The 14,379-nt window shown below is 40.5% G+C and overlaps 1 protein-coding gene across 3 annotated transcripts in view; it reads right to left on the bottom strand.

Annotated features, from left to right (window-relative positions):
• The window catches only part of LOC140467289 (innate immunity activator protein-like), a 97,636-nt gene that overhangs the window by 49,695 nt on the left and 33,562 nt on the right, over positions 1–14,379 (bottom strand). The window lies entirely within an intron of this gene.

Below are 14,379 nucleotides of genomic sequence, written 5' to 3' on the forward strand. Positions count from 1 at the left end.
TTCACTCCTCTAACTGATGAATGCTGATGAGCATGACAAGCTGCCTGGCTTTGTGCTGCACTAAACCACAAGGCAAAACAGTTGTGTCAGCCTTTAAAGTGCAGTTGAGGGGATAAAGCACTAAAATACAAGGCAAGGCATGGATGCTATGGGCATCCGGGTAGGGAGTGAAGACTAAGAGAGCAATTGAGCAGCCTTGACATGCTGCCTGGTCCAGTCCATGAGTTGGTTGCCTGAGTATATGTGCAAAGTGTCCCTGCAAGAGCCTTTCAATCACCTCAAAGTGCAGAGGCATACAGTGAGTGTGCCATGTGATGTGAAAAGGCTGTTACATCTTTGGTAAGAGTGCACATGAACATGGGGAGACACGGTCCATGGAGCATACCCTGGTATGTTGGAGTTGGGCATCAAAGATGGAGGTCTGATAGAACACGCAGTGAGCTGGAGTTGCCAATTACAGTGGTAATTCTCAGCATCTAGTTTCCACCTGTCAGGTGACAGAGTGGGAAGGTTTACATTAATGAGCTGAGATTAAATAACAATAAGGGTGATAATGAGTGATAATCCCTGTTAATAGACCTCTCACTGTTGACTAGTGAGAATGTTATTTCCACATCCAGACTTTAGTTGTTTAAAAGACATTTGGAGAAGTACATGAATAAGAAAGTTTAAAATCATAGTCCAATAGGTTTATTTGGAAGCACTCGCTTTCGGAGCGCTACTCCTTCATCAGGTGGTTGTGGAATATAAGATCATAGCTCTGAAAGCTTGAGCTTCCAAATAAACCTGTTGGACTATAACCTGGTGTTGTGTGATTTTTAATTTTGTACACCCCAGTCCAACACCGGTACCTCCAAATCATGAACAAGAAATGGTCCAAGTGCAGGCAGGTGGGAGTATTTAGTTTGGAATTATGGTCAGCATGGACCAGTTGCACTGAAGGGTCTGATTCCGTGTTGTATGATAATATGACTCTGTAACTCTATAAAATGTGACTTGTTCCTCTTGACATCAAGAAAGGCCTTGTTCAATACCGCACATGGTTCTCCCCAATTTCTAGTCAGAGGTCACAGCAGTCAAGGCCTGGGAAAATTTCAGCCTTTGAAAGTTTGTGAAGGCAAGGCAAAGCAATTATTGTAATAGGTTCTAGAACTTCTGGGGGAGCAAAGTAAGAAATACTCTAAAATCAATAATTATAGAAGGTGCAAATTGAAAATTATGACCAGCAAGGATTTTCCAAATTGGGCTTGATGTATTACAAGCAGATACGGCTCATATTAAAAGAAATGAAAATGTAAAAACATAACTGATTACAACACTATTGCCCCAACAATCATCTGAGTCATTTTATAATTCTTCTTAGCAAACTTACATCCATAATACTAAAACTATAACATGACCATTTTCTCAACTAATTCAGGCCAAATTCTTGCATAAGCCTGCATCTGTGATGGGGATAGGGAGATGAACATTGCAACACACAGGTTAAATATTAGAAGACATATAAGCCATTCATTATATACTTATTTATTGAATTTACTTACTGAGAAATAAGACCACAATCTTAACCTTCCTAGTCTGTGCGAACTAGAAGGAGTGTGGGGCATGTGCCCCAGAAATTATTTCAATTACATCCTCACAACAAATTTACTGATGTGTTCGAGAGCAAAGTTATATGCAAATCTTGAGTTAAAAAATGTTCAAATGAATGGTATAGTGTTGTCAATAGACACGTTCCATCACATTTAAACCAGTTTGACTGAAATGCCTAAGGTAACAGCTATTTTTATTTTTGGAAGTAATTATTGTACAACAATGAGTGAACCTAGGCAAATGATATTGTTACTGCAGAAAATTATCCTACAGCGTGTTGCACATTCCAATACATGCAATAGAACATAATTAGGTTACTTCTTCTATCTTTTATGATGTATCCATTCTGTCTCATCTTATCTGAATGTGCTCTTGTTTTTCACCCTCTTGTGATTTATTTGGAAATTGTTGTTGTACAATACATAATGTTTATGATGATTGCATTTATATAAAAGAATGACATTTTGTTGCCAAGTTAGTGATTTTTTTTTGGATAACATAATGTTATAATGGGATAAAATATAACGAAAAAGCTTAGTCTCTTGTGATGTGACATCCAATGACACCATAGAGTGGAGTAGGGGCTGAATTTTAACATAAATCGGCTATTGCCAATTTTGACAAGATTCATGGAGGGTTTTTCTCTGTGGACCCTAGAGAAATTTCTCACACCATTTTCCAAAATACATTGCATTAGCTGTGCACCCTGCAAGCATTCTGCTTGGACCATGTTCCCTCTCGGCAGAATTGGAAGTACGTGCCTTTGCTGGGGCCTCCCTGGAGTCCCAGTGCCATTGTCAGGACCTTCCAGGGTTTCCAGCGCTGATGCCACATTTAAAATGTAGTTACTTCATCTGAACAATTGGCCCAGAGATTGCTGTCACTCAATTAATCGACAATGACCAGGAGGCCCAAGTGGATGGAATGTTGCCAAGCAGGCCTATCCTTTCTCCTCAGGACCAGCAAACGAGACCATATTCATGCCACGGACACTGCCAGTCTGGTCAGTGTGGTATCAATGTCCAGACAGATGCTTAACAATGAACTTCTCTTCTTCACATGGGTAAGCGCCACCTCACAATCACTGTCTCTCTGCTATGGCACCTACCTACCACCAAGACTCATGATCTACCACTGTTACTTTTCCATGCAACATCTTCCTCCCTTCGGTTGCCAGCCCAAATCCCCGGGCTACTAATTTTGCATGCCTACTCTGCACTGCCTACCCACTAACTTGGGATACCTCAACACCTTTTCCCTACCTGCACCAACTCTAACAGCAACGACAACAACATTAATCTCACTCAATCTCTCCCCTTCCCCTATTCCAGGACAAAAAAGCCTACAATAGAAAAGGGAGAAACCAAGACCAAGAGTGGATTGTCTGACAGTTGTGTCCTCATTTCATACAAGGAGAGGACCCTTACCCTGGCGGGTGATGCCAAAGCCTCTATCCCAGCAAGCAAACGAGAGTCATTGTCTAGTCCTGCGCTGTAATCTAGCATTGTGAATGAACGGTCAACATGACTAAACACCCCTCAGTTTTCACAATTCATTGTCTCCTCTAGGCACAGGTGGAATCTATAGAGTCAATGCTGTCAAGTGGGATCTCCATCTCCTCCTCCATCTGTGAGGAATGAGCCATAGATCTCTTAGGGGGTACACTAGCAAGGCTGTATTTTGCATCTTCAGCCAGCTCACAGATTGATCGCTCAGTGGGCAGGTTCACTAGTTTAGAATTGGAAGCACATTATTACATCATCATGACACAAAGCCAACCCAATTACACTGCAGTTCTGTACTTGAGTGCTTCATTTTGGAGCACACAGGCATCTCATTCTAATGGTGCTGCCAGGACACTGCATGCAGAAAACCATACCCAGCTCATGGCCTGAGACCAGGTCACCTCTCAGGTTGTCCTTTCTAATGCTCATTCACTGTGTGCCTATTTGGATGCTCATAGTATCCCTGCCTTGTCTGTTTGCATTTTGCTACAATGTATTCTGGCCTGGAAAGATTCAATCCAGTTGTCAAAGTAGCAACTAACATCCAAAGCCCTGTTGACTGCACACGATGCAGAATCTGCTCAGTTTACAGCTTGACAACCATCCTTTTGTGACACTAATGACAAGAATAGTCACCCTTTGTACCTTGGAGTCGCAGCTAAAATGACATTCACTCATACAGCTGGTGATAAAAAGTGAGGATATATTTAGAATTGTGAAAACATATTTGCAATGACGTTTCACTGATGTGTTGTCAGAAGGTCTTCTTCATCCTCTCCCTCCCATTACCCCTCAACGCAGTCTCCAGTTCCACAGCTGGGGTCGAGGGAGGCTGCCTTACAGGAACTTTGGAGTTTTGTTTGGGCAACCCCAGAATAGTTTGTGTCTGGAAGGCCCAGAGGTGCTGAGTGTGTCCTGTCCAGACACTAGTTGGTTTGACTTCCATAGACCTGAGGGTGGCAGACAGAGTTGAGATGGAAGGCCCAGCCACTGCTGGGGTGCCGTGAGAAGGGGCTTCTGGGAGCCTGTCCATGGCCACTCCTCTGAGTGTATGCTATTGGCATCACCCTGTGTCCTTGTGAGCAAGGGCACCTGGAGTGAGATCAAGTATTTTCGAGCCCTATCAACTTGGAGTTAATGCTGAGCACCAGTGGCTGAAATTATGGTGTGCAAGTCTGTGCATATGTAGAGTGTGCTGGACTTGCATTTCCACGCAACTGCCAACCTATCCATGGAGACAACAGACATTCACAAGCCAGAAATATGTTCAGATATTTCCAAGTTGCTTGAGCCCACAAAAAGAGCACAATTGAGTCCCCAAATAAATTTCCTCTACCTGAACACAATTAAAGATTTAGTTACTAAATAATTAATAGTTGGAGACTTGTTTTGAATATTTTATTCACAAGATGATGACCTAGGCATTGATAACTCCCTCAGGATCGCATTGGAGTGTTGGCCTTAATTTTATTCTCATTCTTTGGAATGAGACTTGAAACCCACAACCTTCTGATTTAATGCAAGCGAGCCACCATCAAGTCAAGTCCCTTTCTTTTTCAAGTTATATAAATATGAATTTAAAACTAAATTCTTAAAAAGACAATGGTTAAACACCTTGAGAAAAGACAGGCAGGGACATACAGAATTCAGAACGTCAACAGAAATACTGATGCCTCACTCAATGACAATCCAACTCTGTATCACTTCCTTATCACTGAAGACCAGCAGACAACTGAGGTATCAGACAGTTATTCATGGAAACCAAAGCAATTCTTCACATTACACACAAAAGATAAACCACTTGGAATGAATCATAACAATTGCAATTCACTTGAGGCTTCAAGTAATGTTTAAACCCAAAGTTATAACTGAGAGCAGCTTGTGAGAGCCCAGTGATTAAAATGGTGTCTTTAACCTCATTCACAATTTTTAAACTATAAAGTAGCTTTTCTAAGTGATTTATTCACTAATTCAGCTCAACATCCTTACTCAGCATGACCATTATGGTTCTAATCCAAACATAAGGTAAATACTTTTATTTGACAGCTATTAAACCAACTTATTACTTGCTCCTCAAGCCACTCATAACTTGCACAATACTGAGCCATATAAGTTGCTGGTGCACCAAAGATAAAACAACCGACTCTCCTGAAGTACGGACCTTTCAAATTGACTCATATGACTGATCAAATTTGGAATTCAGATTCATGTAGTATTCCACATAATTTGGAGTATACATGTTTGTTGTTCAAACCATCCGCATTTCTCATGTTTAATGAAAAGCAAAAGAAAATACCCTGCAGGTGTTCAAGATGTGAAACAAAAGCAGAAAATATTGAAAATATCAGCAGGCCAATCAGCACCTGCAGAGCTGCTGACTGAGCTTTTCATTTTATTTGGGTTTGAAATTATGTCAAGTGTTTAGTGCTAAGAATTAATAACATTGTGATTCTTGCATTCGATGACCTAAACCCAACTTCAAAAAGAGAAGGGCAGTTGGAGTGATGAAAGTTCACCGCAACAAAGATGTTCCAGAGTTTAGACTATTCTGTTGCTTTCAAGCAATTCAAAACAACCCAGATCACACAACACTGAACAACATTTGAAACTTCAAACAATCAGATCTCCAGAAGGTTTGCACGAAATCACATTCAGGTGGGGCGGGCAGATCACTGTCCCCCAAACACGCCATTGTGGAAGAAAGATTGGTTTCACATCTATTGGAAGTCTACCCCAAAGCACTGCGGGTTGTCTAAATTGGCTAGTTGCTCTGTTTCTGCCCCTCACTCAGGGTGAAGTCCTGTTCTCAGGAGCTGCCAGTCAATCAGATTAATTGACAACTCCATCACTCCTGGCTGCACCACAGCTCAGTAATTGCATTGTAGGGTCTGTACAGAATGGCCTGAGGAGGAACATGGCTCCCACACAAAGGTAAACATCAGGGATTTTATGGTGGGGAGGGACTCTAGGGACCATAGAGGTGGTTTTGGGGCCTGGTTCTTTTGGAAAAGAAGTGTGGAATTGGGGCGGCATGGTGGCTCAGTGGTTAGCCAGGTTCGATTCCAGCCTCAGGCGACTGTCTATGTGGAATTTGCACGTCCTCCCCATGTCTGCGTCGGTTTCCTCCCACAGTCCAAAGATGTGCAGGTCAAGTGAATTGGCCACAATAAATTTCCCATAGTGTTAGGTGCATTAGTCAGAGGGAAATGGATCTGGTGGGTTACTCTTTGGAGGGTTGGTGTGGACTTTTTGGGCCAAATGGCCTGTTTCCACACTGTAGGGAATCTAATCTAATTAAAGGTGGATTAATCTCCTAGGTAAGGTATCCTGCTCCTTGCAAGGCATCTTTTAAAGGAGATTACCCCTATTCTTCCTGCTTTTGTTCATATTGGCATTTAAAGACGAGCTGGTTTCTATTGAGTACCCATGCCAGTCAACTTTCTGCATGAACAGCATGTTAGAAAGATCATTTGAGCTTATAACAAATCCAAGTGACTCTTAAATGTTTATTCACACGTGGTGGGTGAGCAGTCAATTCCAAAGTCCATTCACCCTCCCTGAATGCAAAGGTGGCAAGTTAGGCATCTGCCGCATTTTACATCCACCCCACGAAAACCATGCCAAATGGCTGCAAGTAATATCCAGCCTTTATTATCCAGCTAGCTAGCAATCCACTAAAAATACGCTTAGCTGTTTATGTTGTTGTATTGTTAAAAAGATGTTTAACTAAATAATTAGATGCTGTTCATAAAGGACCATTGGCATCTCTCTCTTTTCAAGTGAGAGAACCAGTTTGTGTTACTACAGTTGAATACGGAACATCCCACTCACTTTGTTATATTTGGGATATCTTGGATATCATCTCATACTATGACTGGCCTAAGAATGTTCAATGATGTTGGTCTGAAAAAAAATCGTAAAATATGTTTGTATGACATGCTGTCAACTCTATCTATTGAATGTCACAATAGATGTCAAATTGTTGATCTAGGGGAGAGGAGATTCTCATCCATAATAAGTTTGATCAGATTACATTAAGGTTGCAATATTTCTAGAATATTGATCCCAAAGGAATCAGCGCTCCCGATTAAAATTACAGCTTAACGTTGCACACTCTCAAAGCAATATTCAGTTTAAACCCAAGTGTCACTAAGTTGTGAGACGTTAACTATTAATATTTAATTCCATTGACTGATTAAATGTCTGGAACGTTTGTTTCAACCAAAACAACTTTAAATCAGACAGACACTATGTTTACAATGGCTGCAGAGACCACTCGACCTGAGAGCTGGACCTCAAAAGGCATTTCAAAGTGGACATGGAAGCAACATAGTTCAGGAATTGGTTTGCATTGAGATAGTTGAAACTTGCAATAAGCAGTTGACATCTCTTTTACAGGAATGGTCTGAGCCAAAAGGAAGTTTACTGAAACTTATTGTGCAAATAAGTGATGAACATTCTGTTTGCAATGTTTCAATGATACTTTAATTGCTTTGACAATGGGCGATTGAAACTCCTTCACTAACATGGATCATGCCCTAAAGGATGGAATAACAAAGTCTCTCTTTCAAAATGTTTTTGAAGCTCAAATCCTATTTCAGTCTATTTGGAATACATGGCAGAGAACTTTATAGTGCAAAGAATTTCAAGCCATACTGCCCAATATGGAAATACAGGAAAGCAATTGCGGTCTCCAGAAGAACTACCAGTGTACTTGGGCCTAAATTCAGTTGGAATTTCAAGACCACCAAAAGAAATCTTGGAACATGTAATTCTTTTTACTCATGGACTCTAACTTCTTGACATTTTCACCTCAATCTACCTTGTAACGTGTACTTTAAAAAAAAAATTAACAGTCAGAACCAATCTCAGGTATAAGAGAAAGAAATTTATCAACTGCTCTGGACCTGGTCATAACACAAGTCACAAGGCTAATAGCAGCTTGAGAGTCAGATACACTATTTTAAAATACAAATAAGCAACACACACACATAAAAAAAGAGTTAAAATAGCCCACAGATAATCATAGAAGCAACAAACACAAAATAAATAAGACAGTGGAAATAGAAGTTTTTCGGACTTTTATAGTAATTAACTAAAATCCAAGAGTTTCAAAAGCATCTATAGTATGGATACAAGCCTATCGGCTCAACAAGTCCACACCGACCTTCCGAAGAGTAACCCACCCAGACCCATTCCCTACCCTATCTTTACCCCTGACGAATGCACCTAACAACTTAGCATGACCAATTCACCTGACGTGCACATCTTTGGATTGTGGGAGGAAACCAACGCAGATACGGGGAGAATGTGCAAACTCCACACAGATAGTCGCCTGAGGCTGGAATCAAACCCAGGTCCCTCATACTGTGAGACACCATTGCTAACCACTGAGCCACCATGTAACCCCTAAATGACTTGTATTTTTTTATCTAAATGAACTTCCAAGGGGAACTTCCTTGGTTATATGTCTAAAACTTCCTGAAAATGAGTCAACTCTGTAGATTTTAAGAATGTTGGATTTCCAGTCAGGATATCCAAGTTTGAATTTCTGTGATATTCAATGCAAAGAAATGTCTGGAGTGCTTTAGTTGAGCATTTTCCTGCCATTACCATTAAGGAGTGGCCCTTACAACAACTGTAAAGCTAAGTTGAGTCACTCAATCCTCCAATGTAGAAACACAAACACAAAGAAAACCCTGGAAGAACTTGTCACAACAGACTAAAGAATCTCCGAAAATATTATAATAAAGGTTCAAACAGTGGAGGCCTTTAATACCAAGTCCAACCTTGGTCTCTCCTCTTTCCCTTTGGCATCATTTCCTACTTTGAGAATTTATCTTTTTTCCACAATTCTAATTTCAAAATTCTCATTTTAAGGCCTTTATTCTGACTGACCACAGCACAAATTCAAATTCCTACCTGAGACATTGGGTGGAATCTAATTGTTCTCAACAGTGGCATGATTGGCATGGGAGGGCATTTAATGAGGTGGGATGGTGCCATTTTTGAACTCTTTTGCCTTCCCGCTTCCACCAGAATTATATAACAGACAGGAAGGTTCCACAAGCAACCTTCCCACCCTTCTAACCCTAACCACACCGTTAACCAAGATCCTTAAGTAGCAAAGTAATAAACAATTAATTGTTGGATGCCACTGTAATTGATAGTAATCTATTAGCTCGCAGAACTTGTCACCATGCAAAGCGCATGGCAGCCAAAGCTATATGCCCACCTTGTTAACACCCATGGGTACATGGGAGAGGGAGCTGTTGGATCGTTGATCAAAGATGCTGAATATTTGATTGACGAACTCAACTTTGGGAGAGGGGGCATGCTGAAATACACCATACTGCTCTCACAACCAAACCCCCTACATCTCCCACCCTCTTCCCCATCACATTAACATAAGAATGTAAGAAACAGGAGCAGGAGTAGGTCATCTGGCCCATCAAGCCTGCTCCACTATTCAGTAAGATCATGGATGATCTTTTCATGGACTCAGCTCTACTTATCTGCACATTCACCCTAACCCTTAATGCCTTTACTGTTCAAAATTCTAACTATCTTTACGTTAAAATCATTCAATGAGGTAGCTTCAATTGCTTTACTGGACAGGAAATTCCCAGATTCACAAACTTCTGGGTTACTTACTTGTTTCCTCTGATTCCAAGGTCCTGAGACCTCAGTGTCTGCCCATCCAGCAGCACCCTCACCTCCCCAGTGGTGTGCTGAAAACAAGAGCTGCTGGCCAATGAGTGACCCCTATGATCTTGATCCCAGGGAAAAAATGCACCCCTGGTCTTGCCTCTGCCTGACTGGCTTGTGCCTTCCCGAAAAGGGTGCAGTATAGATCTGACACTGGCTCCCCAGCCAGCATGACTCAGGTATCTGTCCATTTTCCTTTCTTGCTTCCCTTGGTCTCTGTACTGGTCAAATCCTTATCCTCAATCATCTCAAGCTCTCTGATAATCTCCCTTGTCTTCTGACGTTGAATTCACTGCTTTTCTGAACTCACTAAAACTCTTCCTCCATATAAGCTCTCTGATGCCTCTCATGTCACCATCTCAAAAGTTGCCATTTGCCATGATTCAATTGCTCCCGTGGACATGATCACTCACAAAGGCCATTTGTAATTATATTCCCATTTAACTCATTATCACATATTTCTCACTCCTTAAAATTCCCACTCATTCTGTATTTGTGTTCAGAAAATAAAACTCTCCTGATTTAATTACAACAATAATTTCAAATTATATCCTTGATTTTTGACCCTCCATTCATCGTAATAAATCTGGAGGCATCAAGGTAGCAATTATTCCCTTGTTGCAAGCTATGTCCACTGCGCCCCAACAAAACTATCATTCTCTCCAATACTGGTAATTCCATCTGATGTTGTTTCAGCTTTCAATCCTTCAAATTCAACAGGTACGAACTTGGCATCCACCACAAGATCTTCCTGGGGCATATCAAACATTATTTGAATTCATTCTTCTCTGTCAAAGTCATTCACTAACAGAGTATCAACCTGGAGGGCAAATATAATGCTTGACATTCTTTCAACAACTAACAGCATTTTTGAAAATCCCTCTCCTCTTTTCTTCTATTCTCAAATCCAACAAAAGTGCTGGCAATTCATGAACTTCTTTGCCATTCTTCTGCCTCTTCTCTCCCCACATCTTCCTTCATTTTGGACCCTTATCTTTCTGCAACTTCTCTTCCATCTCCACACATACACTCTCCTGACTTCCAATTTAATCACCTTGACTCCACTCCTATTCAACTGTTAACAATCTAAGTTTGTTTCCAGACCCCAAGGCGAATGAACAGTTTCTTTTCCTTATGTGTTGTTCAGTCCCTTCAAAAATTATTAACATAATCACCCCAATAAATCAACTCTTTTATCCACACAAGCTGCATACATTCTTAACATATTATTTTTTGACTCTGGCTGCAATGCATTCTTCATCTTTGCCCTTTTCAAACTCTCTGATGTGGATTATAGAAGTGAATGTATTCTTACCAAGTTTGTGGATGGCACAAAAATAGGTGGGAAAGTGGGTGGTGAGGATCTCACAACACATCTACAGAGAGACATATATAGCTTAAGTGAGGGGCAAAAACTTCTCAGATGGAATTTATGTGGGAAAATATGAGGTTATGCACTTTGGCAGAAAGAATAGAAAAGCTGACTATTATTTAAATGGAGAACAACTGCAGGAAGCTGCAGTAACAGAGGGATATGGAAGGGATATGGAAATCCTTTTGCATAAATCACAAAAAACTAGAATCCTAGTTCAGTTGTTAATAGGAATGGCAAATGGTCTATATTTCAAAGAAATTGGAATGTAAAAATAAACTGTACAAGGCACTGATCAGACACTCCTGGAATGCTGTAGGTAGTTTTGGTTTCCTTATCTAAAGAAAGATACACAGGCATGGAGACAGTCCAGAGAAGATTCACTAGGTTCATGCTGGTATGGAAGGATTTTCTTATGAGAAGAGCTTGAATTGGAGTTCAGAAGGATGAGAGGCAATCTTTTCAAAACTTATGTGATTCTTGGCTGGGCAGGGGGAATGCTTAACAGGGTAGATGCTTCGAGGTTGTTTCTCCATACAGGAGTGTCTCAGACCATACAGCATAATATGTCAGGAACAACGCACCCTATTAAGATAGAAATGCAGAGGATTTCTTTCTCTTGAAAGGTAGTCAATCATTGGAATTCTTTACTCCAGGAGCTATGGAGGCTGGGTTGTTAAGTATATTGATGACTGAAATTTCTAATCAGTAAAGAATGAAGGGTTATGGGAATAAGGCAGAAAACTGGAATGAAGCATTACCTCTTCATTTCTGTTTTAATTGTGCACCTCAATATCTATCCTGTTAAGCACACACTGTATCCCCTGCACCCTTCCAAGAATCTTCTAAGTTTCAAAAAGATCATCTCTTATTCTTCTAAAGTCCAATGAGTAAAACCTAACCTACTCAATTTCTCCTCATAAGAAAATCCCTCCATACTAGCATTAAGCAAGTGAACATTCCCTGGACTGCCTCCTATATCAGTACATCATTCTTTAGCTAAGGGGATCAATGCTGGTCACAGCATTCCAAGAATGGTCTAATAAATGCCTTGTACAGTTTATTTCTACATTATAATTCCTTTGAAATAAAGGCTATTCTCCTTCCCTACAAACTGCTGAACTTGGATGCTAGCGTTTTGCAATTGATGATCTCATTGCATGGCAGAACAGTCTTGATGGGTCAAAAAACCTACTTCTGCTTCTTTGTCTTATGGTCTTCTTGTCACACCACTTCTAGCAAAAACTTATCTCCCTCACTGTACACGAAAAGTTTCCTTCAAGGACTTATTGTCAGTCGCTTTCTCTTACTTATGTTAATGCCATCCATTGGCAACGTTATTCACAGATTTAAGGTCAACTTCCTTTTACGTTAATGGCACCCACTTCCAACTCTCTATACGCCTCTTGACGTTCCACTGTTTCTGTGCTGTCAAGAGGTTTTGGCTGGCATCCATTCTCAAACGAGTTTCAATTTGTTCCAGTTAAATGTTGGGAAAAGTAATGTCATTATTTTAGGCCCCTATTACAATTTCATCTCGTGTACCCTCGATTTCATGTTCTATCCTAGTCTCTGTCTCAAAATGAAACAGAATGTTTGCTAACTCAGTGTCTCAAGTGCTTCTAATCCTGTACTCTATTCATCACAAAGACTGACTACCACCTCCTCTACTACAAAGTCAACAATTTTGGTCCGTAAACATAATTAGCATATTAAAACAGCCCAGAGTTCACCCAAAATAGTAATTCCCATCCTTGTCATTACCAGCTCCAGACACTATTCTCCTGTCTAACCTTTCTTCCTTTACTTTGCTGAAAACAAACTTCTTCAGAATTCATCCAAACTTCTGGCACCCTCTTTCTAACCTATAAGTCCCACTTACCCCTCACCTCTGCCCTCGCTGACTTACATTGGTGCTTTGCCACCTCAAATATAAAAACTTGCCCATCTGCATCACTGTACCATAATCCAGCCTTACGATTCCCACCCCAAGCTTTATGTTTCTATAACTCTGAACTCTTGAACTTACCTGTTCCCTTTGTCTTATCACTGGGAGCTTTGCCAATTCAGCTACCTGAGCCGCATACACAAGTATGCTTTATATTAAATCACTCTACCACCCTGAAAGAGATTGCCCGAAACCTATGTCTTTAACCAAGATTTCAGTGGCTCATCCTAATATTTCAATGTTCCATGTAAACCAGGAGAAATTGTCTCTGATTATAAAAAGAAACAAGGATCAGAGGGCATGGATTTAAAGAGATTTATAAAAGAGAGTAGTTAGGGTTTGGAATGCATTGCAAGTAAGTGTGGTGGAAGTCTGTTCAACTGAGGCATAATTTGACAGTTATTTAAAAAAACAAAATGCAAAGATATGGGGATAAAGCAGGAGATTGATAATCAGAAACAATGCTCATTTGAAGAGCTGTTGCGAGCATGCTGGGCATATGGGCCTCCCTCTGTGCCACAAGATTTTTGTGATTCTATGATTCTTTGACTACTTGGAAAGCTCTGGACATTTATAAGAAAATAATGTTGTTGTTCTAAAGTTTTAACATAAATTATACAACAGATACCATTCCAAATATGTCACAGTGTTAATGCATAAAGAATAGTGATCTACGGGTGCTCTATCAACACTCAAATATCATGTGTGAGACTCATACCTTTATAACCCTTGTATTCATTCACAAGGCTTCCTAAGGTATCATATAGCAAAGTGCTGCCATGGAATTCCCCCTCCCCCACCAGTGGCCACCAAAAAGAGCAAATAGACGTGATGACTTAGCACTTCTAATTCACATTGTGTCCTCTGTTTGCATATGCCTAACACAGAACTGATCCTTGCAAATTTTCTGCTTTCAAATACTGTTGCAGGAACAGCAAGAAATAAGTCATTACAGTGACAGTAGAGATGGCAGGAAATAATCATTTCACGGTTTGGCTGTGGTGGCGTAGGAAGCAGGCAATCTCAACAGCGAGACAGCCCTTGCCACACAAAAAAAAGATTGTTCCCTGCGATCTTGTGAATTTCAGAGACTGACCCTTGCTGTGGTTGTAACAAATTCCTGACTACACTTGGGCTTTTATAAAACAATATACATTATTTGATACATACATACTCAAGCTATTACGGCTGCTAAGTGCTTACAAGTAACTAGCCATTAAAAAGGTAAGCATCACCTATTGATCCCTGCTGTT

The sequence above is a fragment of the Chiloscyllium punctatum genome, chromosome 45 (assembly GCF_047496795.1).
Source record: "Chiloscyllium punctatum isolate Juve2018m chromosome 45, sChiPun1.3, whole genome shotgun sequence".
Taxonomy (NCBI): domain Eukaryota; kingdom Metazoa; phylum Chordata; class Chondrichthyes; order Orectolobiformes; family Hemiscylliidae; genus Chiloscyllium; species Chiloscyllium punctatum.